Source organism: Lissotriton helveticus, chromosome 12, assembly GCF_964261635.1.
Source record: "Lissotriton helveticus chromosome 12, aLisHel1.1, whole genome shotgun sequence".
NCBI lineage: Eukaryota > Metazoa > Chordata > Amphibia > Caudata > Salamandridae > Lissotriton > Lissotriton helveticus.
Window position 1 is genome coordinate 582,152,829 of NC_136073.1, and position 21,256 is coordinate 582,174,084.

General features: G+C 44.4%; 1 protein-coding gene and 1 long non-coding RNA gene across 3 annotated transcripts in view; one reads left to right on the plus strand and one right to left on the minus strand.

Moving 5' to 3' along the window:
* ADGRG1 (adhesion G protein-coupled receptor G1) overlaps positions 1–21,256 on the minus strand; it is a 431,161-nt gene that overhangs the window by 221,318 nt on the left and 188,587 nt on the right. The window lies entirely within an intron of this gene.
* Positions 17,429–21,256, plus strand: part of LOC144799372 (uncharacterized) — an 87,080-nt gene continuing 83,252 nt past the window's right edge. Inside the window, exon 1 of the long non-coding RNA XR_013603799.1 lies at positions 17,429–17,615. This is a non-coding gene — a long non-coding RNA (uncharacterized LOC144799372). The remainder of the gene's footprint in view (positions 17,616–21,256) is intronic.

Consider the following 21,256-nt stretch of genomic DNA (forward strand, 5'->3'; position numbering starts at 1 on the left):
GATGTGGTTCTGTCTCTTGAGATGGGGGGGGGGGGTGCAATGCATATCCCAAGGAGACCTCTGAGAGCAGCATATGGCAGCTCTTCAGACCCACGGTTGTGTTGGCTGCTGATGGGATGACGTCAAATCAGGGTTTCAAGTGGGCTGTGATTAACCGGGGCAGTGTCATGGGAGTCATGGAAATGAGGTCTTAAGATGGGGGTCTTGCCGGCACAAGGGCAATCCAAGATCTGATGTCAGCCAAGACGCCTGATTTTACTAAATTTATATGTATAGCATACATATACCTCTTCATCCATTGGTATGTTATTGTATCAGTCGCATTTTCCTTCCTGCCCACTACATCCTACATCATGGGACACTGGCCAGCCCATTTGGCCATTGGCCAACTTCACTTTGAGTGACAGCATTCTGTACTTGCACAAGTAGAACATCCACACACAAAGTAGTTCCCTTCAGTGCCAGGTATTACTATGACAATATGTGCTATTGGAGGCCCAAAAATACTTTTTAGATTGACGAGGGACCGGCAGCTTCTGCAAAAATACGTTTTTGTGAATGCCATGTCAAAACAAAACAAGCACTGCTAAATTCGATAAGCTGGCAGCCAATGTCAGACGTTTGGCTTTGCCAATGCTAGTTTCCTATTCTCTCTTGATCTAAGGGTTCCACCTTCCAGGATTTTAGCCAGGGAATAACAGTAAAGGAAAAGCGCGAGAGGGACTTGAACCTCTTTAAAGTCAGTGCATTGGATGTGGATCAGTTAAGAGCCTTGGTAAATTCAGTTCATATTCCTATCTTTGGAATCTGTGGTCAACACGAAGGACACAGGTTCTTTCTTTTTGTGGCCAAATCAGCGTTCACCTTTCTGAGGTCGATACAATGAATACCAATCAGCTGGGTATGACCACAGATACTTTATTAAACTGCAAGACTGAAGTAGCGAGTACCATTTAAGAGATAGGGGCTGGCGAAATATTAAGGGAAATTTCAAAACAAGTGAAATTTGCCTCCTTTTTTCCTACTTTGAGGGGGAATTGAGGCTGATCACTGGTGGTTAAAAAAACAAAAAAAAACAAAGGCATGATTGGCCAGAAAAGTGCTCTTTTATATAAACTTTATTCAGTTGAATAACCATCAAAGTATACACAAACAAATAAAAACAAAAGCACAAACAATCAATTCACAGAGAATTAAAAAAAGCAAACTAGTATACATGACTCAATTTGTCCCAGGGGGACCTATATACACCCAATACAGCATCATCACAATTACCATAATGTTTCAGTCAGTTCATTAAAGCATTCCTTATAATTCATAATATTCATAATATCCATAATTCCATGAATTCCCTCCAGGCAGTCAAAATACGCAGAAAACGCAGTAAAAAAGCAGCACGTAAACAAAGAGTATAAAACAAGCTAAAATATGTGTTTCTTCAGATAACAAATAACTGAGGCCTCAGGGTTCACGTTTTTTGATTATATATAAAAACAGCAATAATTTGCCTCCTATACATTTGCAAATACTGTCCTCACCTATAATGTGAGGGCCGTGCAAAAAAAGTTTCTGTGCATAGTGCATAATGCCATATAAAGTTAAACTACAGTACATAATGGGAATAGTCAACCAGTGAGGCACATCATTCTAAAGCCTTTAAAACTTTTAGTCTCTTGTACCACATTGCTTGTAAAAATATACTTACAGCAAATACTATTTTTTGTGACGTATAGCTTTTTAGAATCCTAAAAGCTTCTAGGTGACTGCCTGTGGCCATGCTACGACAGATAGGAACTAACCACTTGCGGGGTCTATGATAATACTCCTTACAAAAAAACAATACGTGTTTCTCATCTTCAATAGCCAGATCACAAATGGGGCAGATTTTGGTTTCTTGATTAGTGGACCATTTACTTGTAAAGGTCCACAATGGTAGAATTCCATAATGAAATCTTATATACAAGGTCCTATTTGAAGATAGAAATATTAAATCTAGGAATTCTTCAAATAATGGGGTATGCTTATGGGCCAGGAATGTACTGGTTACAGAGCCATTGTAGGTCTTAATAGCATATTGGTCATTTATATAAGCCCTATACCGGATTTTTAGCAATTTATTATCAGATTTTAAAATAGTATTGGGCTCATCCCACAGGTTCTGAATTCTGAGTTTAGAAAACCATCCAGAGACGGATTTGGACCATGGGGTTTCCCTGGCTCTCTGGAGATTTAGTACCTCTATCAGTGAGTCTTTAAAAACTACAAGGTCAGGTGTAGACCAAAGTCAGATCCAATATGCTAAAGTTTTTAGGTTAGCCAGGTCTGCCACTCTTATTATCCTAACATCAAGGTACATGGGGATTAATGGAGAACTGGATGGTAAACCTAATAGCCTTCTGAAGAAATTATTCTCTGCAATAGTTAATGAATGTAAATTACCATGCCCCATATCTCCGCCCCATAAAGAGCAGCTCCCTGAGCAGTTGCGCGGTAAACTTTCACAGCAGGGGAAATAGCAGGTGACTGGGTTTGATTATAAAACCTTAAAATAGCATTGGATATATATTCAGTAATTAATTTGGCTTTTTCCAATTGACTTGTCCACCTTAGATTGTCCTTAAGTCTAACCCCTAAATAATCAAAACTATGTACTCTGTCAAGGGCTTCACCCCCTGCATGGATACTACGACTTCCTTTTCTCCTCATTCCAAAGACCATGAACTTAGTTTTGTTTATAGTTGGTTCTAGGACTCTTGAATTACAAAAGTTTAAAAACTTGTCGATTAAAATTTGGAGCCCCATTGGGAATTTAGATATGAAAAGTGAATCGTCAGCAAAAAGTAAAAATAGGTATCTTTTTGTTGTTCAGAATTGGAGAGTCATTGTTACAATGTTCTAAAGTGTGCACAACATTATTAATATACAATGAAAATAGGGTAAGCACTAAAACACAGCCCTGGAGAACTCCTCTCTCTATGGGAATACAATCCGTCAGTTCACCATTTGGGCCCCAGTGAACTTGTGCAAAGTTATCCACATGCAGTCTATTTATTGGGTGCACTAAGTTAGCTGGGGCCCCCATATTTATCAGGGCTTGCCAGAGGGCGGGTCTTGGTATAAGGTCAAACACCGCTCTGAAGTCAATAAAAGCTACATAGAGTTTTTGTTTCCGAAGTAAAACATATTTCCAATATAAAAGACAAATCTAAAAATCTGGTCTGTTGTACTAATTCTTGCTCTAAAACCTGCCTGGAGGGGAGATAAAATTCCAGTAGTATCAACCCAATCAAGAAGTCTCATCAGGATTTGTTTTGAGAAAAAAGTTTGAGCATTATCGATAGGGCTGACAGGCCTATAACTCCTTCCGTGCTCATGACGAGCTGAGGCACGGTGCTCGTGTGCTCATGACGAGCTGAGCTCGTCATGAGCTGTGGAACGCTCCCATGCGGGGATAATTCCCCTGCTGTGCTGAACGTTCCACGAAACTGGTGTGGCCGTGACGAGCTCAGCTCATCATGAGCACACGAGCACTGTGCCTCATGATTCGCTGAGCTCGTCATGAGCACCGGGGCGCTGTGCGCCCCCCAGCACAGTGGGGGAATTACCCCCGTTGCAAAGGGGTTAATTAGACGTCTCCCCTAGGTCACCTTTTTAGGTCGAGCGTCAGCGAAGCACCTATTGTGTTCACTTTCGGGGGAATCTGAGACAGCGTTAGGGCACGAGCCTCTGCTGTCTCAGATTTGTCCTCGAGGGCGCGCACGGCGCCATGGACATCCCCTGCCTCCCAGCCTCTCTCAATCACACACAGCCACACTCACGCATGCGCGCATATACACCCACGCAGGCAAAATGCATCGGGACACACAGACACACATATACACACGCACAGCTAACAGACACACAGCCACACATATACATACACAAGCACAGCTACACACGCGCGCACTCACAAAGTTACACCCACACACGCGCGCCCCCCCCCCTCACAGGACAGGCTCACGCGCACACACAGCCACGCATGCACACCCCCCCACCACCACTCACAGGCTCATCACGCGCACACACAGCCCCCCTCTCCCCCACTCACCGGGTGTCTCAGGCTGCTCTCGTTTTGTACGCTTTTCAATATCTTACGAGGACACCTTCCTCTTTCTCCACCACTATTGTGTCGTCATTCAGGAGGGCGTGGCTTAACAGCTTCTTTGCGTGACGTACTGGTGTTTACAGCTGGTAGGACTGTGGTCGCCGGGAAATGTAGTTCAGCCGTGTTCCTTGCTGTCAGTGTTACCGACGCTTTGGACCCCACATCCCACCGTGCCTCTCGTTTGTTTTTAGGGCTTGCTGAGCCAATGCGTTTAGTTTCAATCACTAACGATTCACACTGCAGACTTCTGAAATTGCCGTCCGAGCGGATTGGATTGACGCTGTTTCTACGTGGAAGTACATCTTTTAGTGATTCATCCGGCCCGTTTCCTGTACTAGACTTGACGAGGAATGTATTACCAGTGTTTCCTCACATTCTCATAGTTCGGGAGTTCGGCCCTCGTTCCGAGAGCCATACGCTTCCCCTGCCCGAATTTCACATCCCAGCTGGCCTCTCCCAGCCTCTCTTCCAGCATTGCTGAACCTCTGTGCTCGCCCTGTCCTGCGATCATCCATCCCTAGAGATGCCATAAGCCCCCAGATTCCAGAGCCCGCGCTGCACAGCTCACACCCAAACATGGTGAAGAAGGGACGAGCCGCCGTGATTGTTATGTTATGTTATGTTACTGGGGGTTTTGTAAAGCGCTCAGCTGCTCATAGAGCGTCCCGGCGCTATAGATCCTCACACAAATACCAGCAACTAACAACAACAGCCATGCGGCCTGCTCTTTCTCTGCCTCCTTTGCGCCATAAAGTCCACCAAACAAGAACACAATATAATAAAGGGCTGATCACGGGACAACACGGCTCGATCCTGATCCTCCGGTGCCTCATCCATTATAGCCTGTATTCATATCCAGCTGCTTCATGCATGCTTCTACCCAGGGAATGATCCTGAGCTCCAATAACTTCTGCATGCTGCTGCTTTCCCCTTGTATACACCTGCAGCCTCAGGCATACGGTGCTGCCCCCGTGCACACTGCCTCTTTCAGCCTTCCCAGCTGGCTTATGTTGGTACCCGGTGCCCATTAAGCCAATGCTTGTTCTTTCACGACAATGGTTACAAATCACCTAATAATCTTCGTGTGCCGAAATACATGCGTGATGACTGGTTCTTTGTAAAGCGCTCTAATGCCCTCGGGCCTGGCTTGCACTATAAAACAAATACTAAAAAAGAAACATTACTGTAATGGGAATTGCCCACAGTAATGTGTTTACCGCCAGTGCTAATGTTATTGCTTTTAGGCTACTCTGGATTGACTTTTACGACGGGTCAGAATATTTTTCCTTTAAAAAAAAAAAAAAAAAAACTGACGAACACCATCATTGTTATTCCAAGCGCTTTTTACGTACGGGGGGCTTTATTCTGTTCGTGCGCTAGGGTATATGACCCTCCTTTTTTCAGGTTAGCCACGATCTCCATTCCATTCTAACTCATCCATCAAAAAAGGCGATCCCGCCTTCACTTTCCTTGTTTTGTGTTAGGGAGGGAGGTTGGCGCTAAAACCTAATACAACACATATTGCATTACAAATGCTATAGGTGTCACATTTGCGAAAGTTATAACTATTGGCATTGTAAATGACAAAGCTATTAATTTCGCTATTTTCAAAACCAACACATAAATAAAAAATGTGTCATTTACAATACCAATAACTCAAACTTTTCTAATGCGAGACCTATTGCATTGCAAATGCTTGTTTATGTATAGCTATGATTTCAGCCCAAAGCCAAGAGTTTGGTACCTTCCCCCCAGCTGCAATAGCATTTGACAACATATTAAGATAGGAGGACTCAGGTATTTTATCTGGGCCAGGGGCTTTTGGAGATTTCTGCAAATCGATTGCTCTAGTTGTTTTGTCAAAGCTAAAAACAATAGGAAGAGTGCAATCTAATGTAGGCCGCACATTTAAAGCGCTAGTGCTGTTAGGGGCCTGAGAGTCACCAGAAGCATAAAGGGTAGAGAAATGTGACACCCATTTTTCTGGGGGAATATTATAGTGATGTGGATACAGTTTTTCTGATTTAATTTGGGTAACAAGGTGCCAGAATAGTCTAATGTCATTATTTTTGCCGGCGTCCAGAATGTCTTGCCATAACTTAATTTCCCAATTCCTCTTAGCTTTAATCAAAGTAGATTTATAATGAGATCTTGCTACTTTGACATTAATACTGTTGCCCACTGTCATAGCCTTCCTCAGAGCTAACTTAGTTAACTTACAAGCTGGATTAAACCATTTCTCCACCTTAAAGGATTTAGAAGTCTTAATAGTAAAATTTGATAATAAATTTCCGGCAGGCCATTAAACAAGCCAGCATGTATATCTAAAATAGTAATTGCATCCCCACTCAGTCCTACATATGCTTCAAGAAACGTGACATAGAGTTTATAAATCTGTAAAAATAAATTCTGATTAGACATAACATTCGGCCATGAGACGTAGCAACGATTGTTAAATACCATAGGGGCGGGTACAATAGTTATCTGGTCATTTTTGTCTTGATTTAAGGAGTCACCAGTCAAAGTTACTTTAAGGGGATTATGATCACTATCCAGATGCGCCACCACATTCATATCATACATAAGTGGCCATAAGCTTACATCAACCAGAACATAGTCAATAGTTCTGGTGCATACCCCTCTTTTGAATGTGACTGCCCTAGTTGGATAAGAGCGATTACGCCCATTACATGCTCTAAGACCGTTGCTTAATGTAAATGAGGCCAGTTCTAGAGTGGTATTTGAAAACATTTTCAGGGGGGGCCTATCAGGGGTGTTATACCCCAAATTTCGTCCTCCTCTTTTGTCATCTGATTTAGGTAGGGCGAGGGTTCAAAGGAGGAATAAAAATCACCTGCAACTATGATTTTTGTATTAGGTTCCAATTCATCTATAAGTCCCTCCAGGAGGGATATTGTAGGTGATTTATCCAGTACCCTGGAACTCCTAAGGTAAATGTTAAAAATGGACAAACAGAGACCCGATGAAAAAGTCACAGTAATCCCCATTAAGTCCAAATTATCTATCACCATCAGGGTAGAGCTGCTAACACAGCCATTCTTAATTAGAATCATAAGCCCTCCTATGGCTCTCCCAAAATGGGCTGCAGGTTTTGCTTCCACACTATAGCTTGTGAACCCGTAGAGGAACACTGTTTCTGTCACCCATGTCTCTTGCAACAGGCAAATATCTTGATTGGCTATAAATGCCATCCAGTCCAGATCAACTAATTTTGGTCCCAAGCCGGCTATATTCCAAGAAAATTATTTAAGAAAGGGTGAGGTATTGTTCTGTCTAGTCAACCCATTTCCAAACGAGACAGCTAATATCTCTAGGTGGTCATGGTTCCCTGTAAAGTTGGTACTATTAACATCATAATACTTACACCCAGTGTCTATAAGATTCTTACCCAAATCACAAGGGGATAGTATTGTTGGGGTTGCATCAATATGGCCCTGAATCCCTACTGGGATTGTTGAATCAGTGCTCTTTTCTTGTCCTGGAACGCAGCATTTAATGGTGTGATGGATAATGGATGTGAGAGAGCGAGTTACAATTGTGTTTATTGGTGGCACAGATTAGCTCTGGAGTTCCTTGGTAGGTGCCTCTTTCCCAAAACCTTGAGCACTGATTGTTCACCACCCCAACCCATTATAACCCCCTATTCCAACAGTGACTAGTCAGAAAATAAGAGAATTACAGGAAACCAAAGAAAACAAATGTTTGCAGTTCAATGTTTTGTTTTGATGTCATGGTCGCAAAAACAAAATCCTAAAAAGGGCAACACTGTGTTTTTCATGATGATCAAAGGCATGCAAAGAAGGGATTTAGGGGGAATCAGTGCAAAAGCTCAAAACTACCAAAAAATGCAAGGGAAGGAGAAACAGTAGAACATCGATTCTTCTAACTGTGAAAAAACCCACAAATAGGAGCAGATTGCAGCAAAGGGGAAGTCAGTTAGGATGGGGACTTCTACGGTTAAATCAGTACAGTGGCGGAGGAAAAACATCCCTCCTCAATCAACGTCTCCATAATTTGCAATACATTTGAACTTCACTGAATTCACCCGAAATGTTAACAAAGATCCACAAGCTACATTTTGTTCCTAACAATCTGGTTCCTTGACATAATAAGCCTTTCGTTGGTAAGAGATGTGGCTTGGGCCCATTATTATGGAATATTTATATAGTTGGCTTGGGAATAGTATTAGAGACCTGAGTTTCTTGACGATTCTCAATGCAACAAAGCTCTACATGCCCTGGCCACTGCAGTTTGTCTGCTTCCTAGGAGTACACAGGTGTGAGGATGATCAAATTTGTCACCTTTGACCTAAAATGGAAGAGAGTTGCTTTGGCAGTGGCCTCGAAGATGGTGGCTACAACTGATTACCGTAGATATTCACTAGAATTCTATCATGGGCTCCAAGAGTTGTCTTTACAACATATGAAGTGGTAGGAAATTCACATTAGTTTACGCTCGTGTATTGGGGTCACATCTAACCAAATGAGCTTGCAAATCCTATGTGGAGTGGGTTGGGGTAATTCCAGGGCCACTGGAATTATGCAGCATGGGAGGGCCAAATTATGCAGCTGGGCTTACTAAATTATATGGCAAGAAAAGGCAAATAATGTGGTGTCATGCTGCACAGTTAGTGATAGCATTACCTCATTTTGTGGTCATTTTTTCACATGATGACAATATCTGAGCATATGTTTCACCTCATTAGTACCAGTTTGACACCCAAATACAGCCATGAGCAACAGAAAGGTTATCAGTCAAGCTTTGTGAAGGGCCTTCCACTGCACGGCAACATGTGTTGCTGCATTTTTCGAAATTATTTATCAGTTCCAGCTAGGAAAAAAAAACGTTTTGTTAAATTCTGCAGAGTATGCAGCACACGAGGGATTATGTGGCAAATGTGTAAAATTGATAAGTATGTGTCAAATTCCTCAGCCGTAAATCCCATGAGCTTAGTGGCCGTGGGTAAAACGCACAATATGTTGATCTTAGCATCATCTTCAGGCGGTAGCCTCAGGTGGTGGGCATCGCCACTGATTTCGGAGGACAAAAACATACTTTTCTTCATGAGACTTTGACCCAGAACAAGAGAGCGAAGAGCAGGAACAGGAGAAAGAAAGAGCGGGAAAAACAGCGACAAAGGGAAAATGAAGATAAACGCACGTGTAAGATAAAGAGAGATTGAGTGTATGGTGTGGGGGGAAAGAGGTATGAGGTGTAATCAAGGGAAGACATATCATGTATTTAGAAACAGCACCATTCAGTAGCCTCCTACTAAAAACTGCTGGCCCGGGCACCTATTTTTAATTTATTAAGCACTGCATATTGGTCTAAGAGAGCCGTAGCTATGGGTTTTACATGTGCCCAGGTAATGGTGCAATGTCAGATGCACAATTTCTGGCTACGGCCACGTGTTAGAACACCTCTCCCCCCCCCCCAGCCAAATGTCCCACTACAAGAAAATGAAAAGCCAGCTCTGGAATCTTGAGATGTCAGCCTGCAGCAATGGTGGCCAGCGCATTTAATACCAAACTCTTAAGACCATCGGTGAGAGGAACTGTTGCCTCCAGGCTAGCAGACATACCAACGATATTGCAATTTAATCCCCCCTCCACCCTTCCCCCAGTACACCCAGCGGAACAATATCCCGAGGGACCACGAATGTTGACTCTTGACAGCTCACTCAGCAGTAAGAATGCACACCTGGCTCTCAGAAGACACGAGAAGATCGTCAAAAACACAAGAGGGTCCCTGAATGTGAATGCTAGGGGAGGGAGGCAGGGAAAACTCTGAAATCAAGAACAGGAGAACCTCCCCTAGGTCCAAATATACAGAAAGGCAAGCGCTCTAATCTTTAATTCAAAACATCATCATTGTCCCACACAAGAATTATTTATTTGAAAATCATATGTCTATTTATTTTGTAGAATTTTTTTTTCTCATTTATAAATCCAAGAACAATAAGGACATAAATGTATATACATACCCTATTTACATTTCAAACACAAAAATGCAGCCTGCCCACTCACCACTTCAATATAATCACCAATCACACTCATCCAAACCATCATCAGTCATACCACTCAACAATATATACAAAATCACAAACAAATCACAAAAGGAAAACATTCCTATATATACATCATTTAAAAACGGCAAACAAAAAGAAGAAAAACAACAGAACAACAAGCGCCGACGCGCGTTTCGGAACGGGACCGATATTATCCAATCCTTCGTCAGGGCGCAAATAGGTACATGGAAGTTCTTCAGTAATTTTTCAAAACATCAGCAATATACCAAAAGATTCAAAACTATAATTATTTACAATGATTTTTATCAAGTTTTTCGTTGAAAGATGTAATCCAGGCTGCAGCTTCACATCACATTATTCGATCATATCCCTATCCTCAGAAAGGGAAACACGTGGGCGGTACACGATGGCAGATCGGTCACAACTTCTGGTACATGTAAGAGGATTCCAGTAGAGACAGATGTAACAATAAGGCGTACAAGCGGGACCCAAATAACGGAACACTTTATACCAACCTACTAGGCCTTGGCGAGACTTTTATCAGGTAACCACATGGAAAGAAGAAGGGAACACAACATGATCTACTCGCTTAGAAAACATGGAAGTGAGAAAATATGCACCATAGACGAAGATTCAATGAAAGGCCACTGGCTGCAGAAGTGACCCCAAGAACCCTTTGACTCCAGATACCATCATAAGATTGAAACAGTGCCACACCTTTAGCGAGTGGTCCAATCACCAGAGAAAGGAGCTCCTACCCCCGGCTACTCCTGACTAGCATTCAAGGCATATCACTTCAGAGCATGACGCCACAGAAATAATTTCCCATCTCTTAGACCCCATGGGCCACTCTACTTAGCTTTGGAGAAAGATCCTGTAGAAGGACTCCAGGAGGTGGTCATGGGAGGCTGTACTTAGCCGATAAGGGTACAGAAGAAGAATGTATGAAATGTTGAGAGAGCACATGTGCTTCATCTGGTCATCAGTAGCACTGGATACAGAGAAAATTACAGGAGTACTTAGTAATTGCTCATTTTGCTGGTCGAAATGTATTCATCTACGAATTTACGTCCAGAATTTTTGCAATAATGTATACACAATCCTTGGTACTGCTGGAGCATTTTACAAAAGATGACGGTAACATCAAACCATTCCACAGAAGAGATATAGTGTTGTAACCTGGGAACACACACTCATTTTGGGCCTCTGTCAAAACTCTGTCCACATAACATAGCGGGTTAACCCTGTGCTTCACAGAAAAGCTTGAGGTGGAGTTTGTTGATGGGCTGATGCTAGAGTTCAGGAAGGGGCATGGATGCCAGCTCTTTGAGGGCTGGTTAGTCTATCTTCTCCATGCAAGATCTCACTTTTTTTAGCAGGTCCTGCTTACTTGGGGCAAGTTAAATCAGGCATTGTAAAGAAACAGATTTGCCCCAGTGGCAGAAGTGCCACCGTCCAATCCAAACCATCCACAAACTCACTACGTCTGTTTGCCACATAGACAGAATAATCAGTCTACCTAGTATGAAAGCTCGCTATCAATTCCTGGATGGTGAATAATTGGCTCTAAGACCACCTTAATTAAACCTCTATTTAAGTCTGGGCGGTGATCTACGCTCACAGTCTCAGCGGAGTTCTCCACACTCTGTGTTGCGCGGAGCTCCATATGCGGAACAGAGTTTTTCCCCTCGCTTGTGTTCATCAATGTCAAGTTGTCAAGCGTGAGCCACCTCTCAGCAAGATTTTTCCTCGTTCGCGATCATCAACATCAAGTTGGCAAGCATGGAAAGTCAACCTCCCATCAAGATTTCTCAACATGGGAGGTCATATTTCTCATTGCGAGTGGTCGCGTATGCTTGCGATCGCTCGCGCTGAGAATCCATTTGTTCGCATTGAGAAAGCTGACGCTCGAGTAAAAATCTACTCGATCTGCAGAAAGGAAACAGCGCCCGCTTGCGCTGTGCATGGTGCCTGTTTGCGATGATTGCACTGCGCGGAGACGCACATGACACTGAAAATCACAGCGAACTGCATTTATTTAATGACTCCGGAGCTTGCGGACCTCTGCGTAGCCTGGTGGAGTTATCGTTTACACTTTGCGAAGTTCCGCGTAGCAGAACTCCACCCAGGCTTACATCTATTCCACTTCTAAAAGGTTCTAGTCTACCCAGCTGCCACAGAATTGGTTCTTAAGCTCAGAGTTAATTTCGACCCTATTCTATTGTTCGCTGCGCAGATCATCACCGCTATTAGGGCTAGCTTCTTCCACCTAAGACCCCAGGCAACTTTACACTATTTTTCCCTAATCATGAGAAAAACAGAGGGATTTGATCCTTAGCTAGCTCACATGCAGATTGTGACAAGGCCATTTACATGGGAATCCATGCAGAATCCATTCACCATTTCCACAGTACCCTTGGTCTGTGACCTCAGAAAAAGGATCACCTTTCGCCCATATCAGCCAAGGACCCTTGCACGCTGTACCTCCTCACATAAGACTGGCCTAGGGCTTAGGGCCACGACACATCCTGCCCCTACGCTTAATTGGTTTACAGTTCTTGAATCGGCAAAGTAAGATTTTCTTGAGAACAACTTCCCCTGTGACCTCCACCCCATACTATGCAGGAGTAGGGTCAGGAGTAAACGTCAGTCCCACACCGAAGCCCACACTCCATAGTCTCATTGGGCCTCATTTATAAAAAATTTGACACATCGCTGCGTGAAAACAGTGATGCGTCACTTTTCACTGCGCCCTCTTTGCGAGACCAATGATGCGTCATATTTACATTATGACGCATCATGGTGCAAGGAGTTACAGATCCGTCAGTGTTTCTGACGTATCTGTACGGCGCAAAAGTGACGCATTGCTGGAGTGTGTCACAAAAGTGATGCAACTCCAGCAATGTGTCCTTTCACATGGGGCAAGCCCCACCTGCATACATCATACATTGCGTAGGTATAATGTAGCGCAGGGGTTTACAAAGTGACGCATCTACCTAGATGCGTCACTTTGTAAATATGGTGCAACAAGGCACATTTTTTACGCTGCTGGTGCGTCACAAAAAGTGACGCACCGGCGGCGTAAAAGTGCCGCACGGCCTCATAAATGAGGCCCTAACTATTTTGCACGGATGCTGTTCTGCTTGTGACGTAGCTACATGCTGGACATGGGCCTTTCACAGCACGCAGCATAGGCTGACGTGAATATGTAGCGAAAAGGCGCTTTGACAAAAGAAGTACAGACCTGGGGCCTCATTTATGAAAAGTGACGCATCACTGCGTGAAAACAGCGATGAGTCACTTTTCACTGCGCTCTCCCTGCGACATGATTGATGCGTCATATTTATAATGTGACGCATCATGTCGCAAGGAGTTACAGATACGTCAGTATTTCTGACGTATCTGTAGGCGCAAAAGTGACGCATTGCTGGAGTGTGTCACAAAAGTGACGCAACTCCAGCAATGCTTCCTTTCACATGGGGAAAGACCCATGTGAAAGGGCTTGCGTCAGTCTTACGCCTGCTGTGAGGCAGGCGCAAGATTTTGACGCAACAGCATCCTAAAAGTGACGCAGTGAAATCTCATAGATTTCACTGCGTCACTATTACGAGGCTTTTTGAGGGTGAACGCCCCCTCTGCATACATTATACCTGACGCAGGTATAATGTAGCGCAGGGGTTTATAAAGTGACGCATCTGCTTAGATGCGTCACTTTGTAAATAGTGCGCATCAGGAGGCATGTTTTGCACTGCCGATGCGTCACAAAAAGTGACGCATCGGAAGCGCAAAACTCACGCAAGGCCTCGTAAATGAGGTCCATTATCTTTAGCAGCATCATGACTATCACCATCATCATGTATAGTAACTTAAGCTTATGAAGAATTGTAACTGATGTGGATTGATCAATGGTTTGAACATTGCCATTTGCATAGCCCACAGCCACTGGAAGGTAGCCAGGATATACTTTGGGTGCCCTATGCATTGATTTTAAATGGGCCCTTTTTCTAAAAAAAACTTCGGCCAGCTAGGTTGCATAATTGTATTTTTTCCCACCAATCAGCAAATGAGTGCAATCCTCAATTTTTGATCAAGGTCTTGTTCTTCCTCTGTTTCCCTTGAGTAATCAATTGCTTGACTGTGAAGAAGCAAATTGATGTAGTGAATGGACGTACAATGGTTGGATTGCTTTGGGAATTCAATATTTCTCCCATTGATTTTACCTGGTTGACAAGACGAATTTCTATTGATGTAATCCACATCCTCATCCGAGCCCCACCCACCTCTCTAACATTGGAGAGCCCACAGAGGGCAGCTGCTGCTGTCAAATGCTGCTAATGAACCTAGGAGTGTAAGCCTTACTAGGAAGCCCTGGGTGAAGCGTGTAGTAGATTGAGCTCTAAGCATCTCACAGATCTGTTTCTCTGGCCCCGTTAGATTTATACCCAGAGTGATAATCCCACAGAATGCACCAATACACCATCAATGCTTTCAGTTGAACAGTCGTGGCTACAACCAGTACCTTCAAAAGCAGCGGTTATTAGGTAGGACTCTGTAGTTGTTCCAGTACAGTAGACCCAACGACAGCTTTTTCAATGAAAAGGTGGCTTTAGCCAATTCCATACTTTTCTGAGATATTATGTATGGGCCAAAGACTCAAGTGAGAGGGCAGGGAAGAAAGCTAGATGGACAATAGTTCTACTGACTTTAAATAATATTCCTCAGCTCTACCTCAGGGATTCTGGAGTAGAATGATTTTGAGTTTATATGGCGACCAGTACATTTGAATGAGATCACAGGCTGGTCAGGGATGTGCCTCGTCAATGCTCATCCCAGAGTAGGGTGCCTGCCACCACCCTCTTATCTCGCACTCTAGCCTGGAGTGTACCAAGCCAGTAGTGGTGCAGGGCAAGACCCTGCTTAGGGATCGCCGGTGCTAGTCAAGGACTGGAGGTGCGAAAAGAGCTCGAGTGTTGCCCGCTGTGTGGAAATGGCATCTCTTTGGTGTGAGGGGCAGTAGGAGAAATCCAGATTTTAATTATGAAAATGTGGCACATACTGGGCAGCAAACACAATTTACAAGAGCCTATGACTCCTCAAGGGCAGTAAGGGTTGGAGGACAGCAGATGGAAGTGTTTGATGCTACAACAGGAGCAGAAATGACAAACTGAATGGGCTAACTGTCTTTATCTGTTGTCACCTACCTGGTATTGCTGACTCAACAGCCGGGGAAGGGCACAGAGCATGCACCAGTGCATCACTGCTACCAACCGCAGGCACCTTGAAAGGGATAGTCTTATCCTGCGATAAGACTCTGTAAACCACAGCTGGTCTCAAACTATTTCTGTTGTATGACGCTCGGGCATGCACACTGAAAGGGAAAGGCTCTTCCTGTAAGGAAGCTGCACCTTCCTGTGAGGAGAGTGTGCTCACAGCGAGTCGAAGGAGCCATGCCTGATTTAGGTCTGGCTACTTGCCTTATTTTCTTGTGAGCCTTTGATATGGCAAAACCTATTTATAGATATAATGGAAGTCGGGTACCTGGCAGGCTGCCCAAGCCACACATACCGCTGCAAGCATAAGGTAGAAGAGTCAGCCATGATGGCAGCCCGCTTGTCTCGTGCCTTCAGCTCCTGTTTACTGGCAACGGTGTGCCACAGATGGGATATTGAGTTCTGCTTTCTGTGACAACAGGCTGCGGTACAATGCCAAACAGCAACATAGGTGGTAAAAATATTTCTTACATGTATATGTCCAGTTTGGGCATAGAAGGCTAACCAACAACTTGAGCCCAACTGCTACAGGCCTCTGCAGTGCACCGGGTGCCAACCAATTCTGAGGGGCACAGATCTCGGCTATCTACATTGGCCTCAACATGGGCCTGTTCCAGCAGAGCTCCAAGCCACAACGGAGCTCTGGGACAGAAACTCACATCAGCAGCAACAGAATCATCGAAGGCGCAACAGCGAAAACAGTGCAAACCCCTATGGCCAGAAGAATATATGGATTTGGAAACCAACGCAAAACTTAGAAAGCTGTCCACCCTAAAACGCAGGGACGGAGTTAACACGGGATTATAAATAACTTATTACACTGAGATAATAAAAATTAACAAAACGGAACAAAAAAACAAGACACGTGGCACGCAAAGTGGTTCAGAAACATTTTGCAGCAACAGTAACGACACCTCCCTTTGGGGCTTCTGTGGGATGCCTAAAAGGAATTCTCGCTCTCGCTGTCTAGAATGGTCTACTATGGATAGGCCTCCAAACAAATGTCAACACCAAGTCTCACAAAGGGGCAGAAAAAGGCCCCCAAGGTTTAATTCCTTGAAGATAATCATTAAAAGTCAGTAGTGTCAGATAACCAAACCAGTAACAGTGAGAGAATTAAACGAGGACATTCAAAAACGAAAAGTAAATACATCTTGTGGCCCAGATAAAATATTCATTAGGGTGTTTAAGTGTAGCTCATACCAAATTTAAGAAACTCTCGTTGAAAATTTCAACACCCTGCCACGATGTGTGCTCTTCCTTGGGGTATGGTTAGAAGGGCTCTTCACTCCTCTCTATAAAGAAGGGGGGGTGCCTCGTTGGGACTATATGACTATAATGACAAACACACTTTTGGGCGGCTTCACAAAGCAAGACATAGTGAAGTTTCCACATGACGGAAACATTCATTTTACATTGGAGTCAGGTGAGATTCCGGCATCTGTAGCGATCCACGGGCATATCTTCATGTTACAATCACCGATCAGAAAGTATGTAGAAAAAACAGATAAAAAAACAGAGTGAACACGTTTGCTTGATGACTGGGTTTTGAAAACCATTAGATTCAATCGATGCTAAACATAAAATTGCTGAAATCTAGAGTGGCGGTAGTGCAACAAAATGTACACAATAATAAAAACCCGGGGATATTCAGTCACATGCAACAGGAACAGGGAGTTAGAGCAAGGCGAGCCTGCCCGACCTTGTTCCCAGTTCCATTACTGACGTGAGGACGCTGCGGCAGGAATTCCACGCCGCAGTGACGTGTGCAGCTGCGCGAGATAAACGGCGCAGACGTCGAGCACGCGCTACAGGTACACTGGGCCCAGACTAGCCCCCGAGTTTCACACTGGCGATAGAGACGTTTCAATTGGAACAGCCCTCTGTGTTTTCTACGTCATGAACACGTCACAGGCTCTGTGTGAAAAACACTGCCCACGTCACGTGTGCAGCACAGAACTGGAAAACGCTTTCCTCAACTAACCGCCTAATATTCAGAATCTCCCCTTTAAAATCTTGTCAGCTGAAGGAAAGTGATCCAAGCGCTCACCGCTCCCATTGGCTCGGAGACCAAGCGTGCAGAGGCCTGAAGAAGAGCTAGCATACTTTCATAACGCACTGCAGCCCCGCTGGAGAGGCATTCCACAAAAAGGTAACATAGGAAACAACAAACAAGCATTGGGAAAAGCCAGTAGGCCTAGGTTTAACGTCCTAACTCATGCAGCATTAGTATATCATTGCGAGGTACATGTAATGGAGCCAGCAGGAGCAGGCCGCGACGGCTATAGTTGTAAAGTAGTTCCTCATGTGGTTCAATGTAAGCATTCACATTGAGGTGAAAGGATACTCCCAAATAGCCAATAGCATCAGCGAAGAGATGAATACTCACTGACCAGAGCCAATAAGTGATTGCAAAGGTCTCAAGTCATTTGAATAAGTAATTGAAAATGTCTTAAGACAGTGGCTGAAAGAGGCTCGTTGAAGATTGACAGTGACTGAATGAGGTGGAACCAACACTCATTTTAAGTTTATGGTTAGCAATAGTTCTGTTTAACAGCTGCTCTTTCAATACTGATTCAGAAAAGGGGGTGGTGATGAACAGAGTGCCTGAATTAAGCAGACCACTCTTACCCAGTCCAAAGATCAGGGCTTGATCCATCACCGTTTTTTAGCTCACTGCACCATCCCAGCTCAGAACTTGGCTATATGCAAATTAGTCTGTTCCTGTCCCAGTGCATGATGGGAACAGGGCAAACCAAACTACCAAGCCAATTCTTATACTGGGAAGGAAACAAGCTTCCGGGGACCGGTTTCTGCCATTTCAGGCGTCGTCGGCCCGGCTTGCTTGAATCCTGATGGTGCAATGAGCAAGGGACTCACATACCCTTCCACGCTTATGGTGGACAAAATGATTCAGAAAAGGGGGTGGTGATGAACAGAGTGCCTGAATTAAGCAGACCACTCTTACCCAGTCCAAAGATCAGGGCTTGATCCATCACCGTTTTTTAGCTCACTGCACCATCCCAGCTCAGAACTTGGCTATATGCCAATTAGTCTGTTCCTGTCCCAGTGCATGATGGGAACAGGGCAAATCAAACTACCAAGCCAATTCTTATACTGGGAAGAAAACAAGCTTCCGGGGACCGGTTTCTGCCATTTCAGGCATCGTCGGCCCGGCTTGCTTGAATCCTGATGGTGCAATGAGCAAGGGACTCACATCTGAGTATACCCTTCCACGCTTATGGTGGACAAAATGATTCAGAAAAGGGGGTGGTGATGAACAGAGTGCCTGAATTAAGCAGACCACTCTTACCCAGTCCAAAGATCAGGGCTTGATCCATCACCGTTTTTTTGCTCACTGCACCATCCCAGCTCAGAACTTGGCTATATGCAAATTAGTCTGTTCATGTCCCAGTGCATGATGGGAACAGGGTAAGATTGGTCTGCTTAATTCAGACACTCTGTTCATCACCACCCCCTTTTCTGAATCATTTTGTCCTCCATAAGCGTGGAAGGGTATACTCAGACATGAGTCCCTTGCTCACTGCTCCATCAGGATTCAAGCAAGCCGGGCCGACGACGCCTGAAATGGCAGAAACCGGTCCCCGGAAGCTTGTTTCCTTCCCAGTATAAGAATTGGCTTGGTAGTTTGGTCTGCCCTGTTCCCATGATGCACTGGGCCAGGGACAGACTAATTTGCATATAGCCAGGTTCTGGGCTGGGATGGGGCAGTGAGCTAAATAACGGTGATGGATCAAGCCCTGATCTTTGGACTGGGTAAGAGTGGTCTGCTTAATTCAGACACTCTGTTCATCACCACCCCCTTTTCTGAATCATTTTGTTCACCTTAAGCGTGGAAGGGTATACTCAGACATGAGTCCCTTGCTCACTGCTCCATCAGGATTCAAGCAAGCCGGGCCGACGACGCCTGAAATGGCAGAAACCGGTCCCCGGAAGCTTGTCTTCTTTCTGGTGAAGAATTGGCTTGGTAGTTTGGTCTGCCCTGTTCCCATGATGCACTGGGCCAGGGACAGACTAATTTGCATATAGCCAGGTTCTGAGCTGGGATGGGGCAGTGAGCTAAATAACGGTGATGGATCAAACCCTGATCTTTGGACTGGGTAAGAGTGGTCTGCTTAATTCAGACACTCTGTTCATCACCACCCCCTTTTCTGAATCGCTCTTTCAATACTGGCAAAACCCAGACCTAAAAAAAAGGAGTTATTACAGAGGAACTTAGAAGAGACTTAGACTGAGACTAGAGCTATAATAGGCACCGCACACATTACTTTCGCAATACTTATTAGTGGTAATTACAGGAAATAGCTGAGCAGCTTCAGACTGAGTGATCACTGGCTGGAAATAGAAACCACAAACCAAGAGATGATAGAATCTGACAGCCGTGTGAATTGAGGGGAGTAGAACTGCAAGACACTTTCTTGCTGGTAAATACATGATAGACACTTACTTCCCCACATTCTGCAAAGAGAAAGGAGTCTTTGGAAGTAAAACTGAAGAAGAAAAAATGTGCATCTTTCTATGAGAACAGCAACAAACAGACGAGATGGCAGCAAAATATCTATGCATGTCACCTAAAAAGACACAGACCATGGAATACCGAACTGAAACAAAACCTACTGGTAAGACTGACATATTGTATGTAATTATAATTACACTTTTATAGCTTACTACCCCTGATGAGGGGTCGAAGCGCTTTTCGTCGAGTAGCACGCTTCTTCGGAACCCAAAATATTTAACTTGTTTACTTTTGCAACACTTATGTGGCTTATCGTGTCAATACGGTGCATTTATATTGCATTGTATGAGTGTGGCTCCTCGCTCTAGCCAATCAAGTGAGGCACTGTCATCTGCATGTACAACACCCTCAGACCTAAGGGCACAGAGCTTCATGGAATACACTGATGTTAGTTAGCATTGTAGTGACCCCAGCCCTGAAGATATCACGCAGAGTCAGGTTGGTTTCTTCACTTCTTTATTCTGCATCCAGCATACTGCCCAGACTGGTATTATGACTGTGTGTGTGAGTGTGTGCGTGTTTCCTGCTCCTTCCTTCCACTGCCCTTAAGTCATGCCCAGTCGTCCAGTAAAAGTGTGTGGCAGGTCCAATTGCCCTGACACTTCTCCACCACTGTGACATCTCCCCCTTTTTTGGCACAGTAAACTACCTTTCTGGAGAAAGAGAGAGAAGAATGGAGAGGGGTAAAAGGAAGCACAACGAATAAGAGGGGAACAGAGAGAGAAAGAGAGACAGAAAGAGAGAGAGATAGAGAGAAAAAGATGGACCAAGAGATGAGACAAACGTGAGACTCAGTCTTTCGGGTCATGGGTTGATTCTCTTCAATCTTTCTCTTGGGCTTTTGAATCATTCCCAATGGGCATGAGCTTTCTTGTTTCAGGGCAGGCAGCCGCCTAACCCTGGCTTCTCTCTTACATCATGGAGGGCTCCCGCCCCATTAATTTGGGTGGTCTCGTCAGCTTCCGTTGAGAAGTCACGTCTGACTGGCATCTGTGCATGGCTGCTCTAATCACTGTCATCATCTGCTGACAGCAGGAACTCCCTGAAGTGAGAGCTGTTCCTGGTGATGGAATAGGTCCCTGCCAGTGCTGTGACCATTGACCCTTTGATGTTTGTATTGGTTAGCGGGTTGCATGAGAATGGAGTGTTAGACTTCTGTGTTTGGCTCTAGCATACCACTACAAGATCTCTGGTCTTGAGCTTGACCTAGTTTGCTTGTCGTAGAGTGTCTGCTTGTTTCTTCATCTTTGCCTTGG